This window comes from Dendrobium catenatum, unplaced genomic scaffold, assembly GCF_001605985.2.
Source record: "Dendrobium catenatum unplaced genomic scaffold, ASM160598v2 fragScaff_scaffold_59, whole genome shotgun sequence".
In the NCBI taxonomy this organism is placed as follows: Eukaryota; Viridiplantae; Streptophyta; class Magnoliopsida; order Asparagales; family Orchidaceae; genus Dendrobium; species Dendrobium catenatum.
In genome coordinates, this window is record NW_021318521.1 from 59853 (window position 1) to 62191 (window position 2339).

The following is a 2339-nucleotide window of genomic DNA, read 5'->3' on the forward strand; positions in this document are numbered from 1 at the left end:
AAAATATATGAGCTTAAAGCTAATCCTTAATATAATCCCCTTGAAACAGGAAAATATGTGATCAAAACACCTTGTGTTTGAACACAAGTAACATCTTTTGTATACATATCCTTAGTGACTTGACTATAAACATTATAAACTCTTTTATTTTCTAGAACTCTTCGAAGTACTTATGTTTGAGCTTTATCTTATGTTTTCTCTAAATCAATAAAGATCATATGTAGGTCATCCTTACTATCTTTATATTTTTCCATCAAACCACTCAACAAACATATAGCTTTTATAGTAGACATACCCAACTTGAATCTAAATTGAGTTTGAGAAATATTAGTATCACATCATAGCCTATGCTCAATTACTCTCTCCCATTATTTTGAAGTATTACACATTAATTTAATTCCTCTTTAATTCACACACTCTTGTGTACACACTTCTTCTCCACTCTTCTAACATCTTTTCAATCTTCAAAGAAATATTAAAAAGTTTAGTAAGCCAAGAAATTCCTTGATCTCCTAAGCATAAATAATAGTTAATAAAAAGTTGAGGTAAAAAAGAAATGAAGATCTTAAGAGATACAACATTGGTGGGGGCTTTAAGACATTAAAAAGTTATAGATTTTATATATGTATACTCCCATATGCCTTCATAGGTATCTAGGTGGTAGTCACCGAATTATGAGTAGAGGACTCACATGTACTGGGCCTCATAAAGGAACTCACCCAAGGAACATCAGGCAGAACTTGCATAGGCCTATGAAGGTAGGCCTCGTAGGGGCAATGGGGAACCCGATCAGCCATGTAACTTTGAACTTTTCCCGTACAAGGAATGCAACCAACACAATAGCTCATCCTCATCAAGGGCAAGTGCCTTCATCCCACACATGTCCAAGTCTATCTATAAAAAGAAATGTACCCAGAGATCCCTCGACTCAACCTACCATGATCAATCGACCACTAAGTATATCTTATCTGCAATCTCATCTCACTTTCTTTTTCTTCTAAGAAATTTGAGGTTTAGCATTGGCTATTGGTTCAAGAAATCATTAAGACATCAAGCATCCCTTATTCAGTAGACTCACTCCATACACATTCAACATTATTATATTCTCCTAGACATAGTTAGGATTACTAAGTGCACCCATAGATAGATTATTAGATCTCTTCAACCCCTTACTATCCATTTGGTAACCAAAATATAACACGTGTCTTAGATAGGCCGTGTAGCTTTATACTTTATCCTTTTCTTGGGTGTAGCTTTTCTTGTAGCCATTAGAAGCCTATAATTTAAGGTCGAAGATGGAAATTTTAGATTTTCTTTTGGATTTATATTTTTGCCTAATTGAGATTCAATGTTTTTCAAGCCCATTTATTATAATTTTCTCTAAGGAAATGTTAATATGTAAAACTTAATGCTTAAATTATTATGTGTGTGTGTGTATATATATATATATATATAACCAATTCACCCCCCTCTTGGTAGCCTTGGGACATTTACTTAGGCTTAACAACCTAATTACTGGACTCAACAGTTAGAAATAAAAAATCAAATATAATTAAAAATTAAATAATTTTGAAAGCCTTTAGATATTTTTTTTTTAATATTTTGTATTTTATTTTATTATATTAACCAATGTTTTTATTTTTATCATGCACTTAATTATTTTTTAAAATAAAAAATGCAATTATGTTAAAATTACCAGCAATTTGTTGTATGTTAATTTGAAATTTGGGTTTTGATTTATAATTAACTTTAAATTTTAAACTATTTTCATAACCTCAAACTTCATTTTCAATCTTTATATTGCTGAAAATAAAATTCAATAATGATCAAAACATATTTGTGTTGCTCTATTTTCATATTCCATGTTGGCCATTAGAATGCAAATCATAATCTTTCAAGAAAAAAATTATTTTTGAAGTCGCCGACCATGTATAGCATTTAAACCATGAGTCATATTTTTAAAGTGCTTAGGTGATTAGCTGGTAGTCCACTCCAGCTAGATATAAGTCTAGTGTTTGTTATGCCTCCTAATTTTTTTTAAGGATTTAAAGGTATAAGTCCTGATACACAATTCCTACACATTAGTATATTAGGATTGGATTATTTCCTTGTAGTTGTAGATCTAAAATTTAAGGCTGATTTAAAGTCCTAAATTTTTATCCTATAGGAAAATAATCCTACTTGTCTAATAATTTATTCAAGTCATACATAAATTCAATCATGTTCTAAATCATGTTCTAAAGTACCAATCACAATATAAGTTACAGTTCTTATGGGTATCCCAAAATTATATGCAGTCTCTACCTTTCATCCAATGAATTCTAGAAATAACTTTCTAG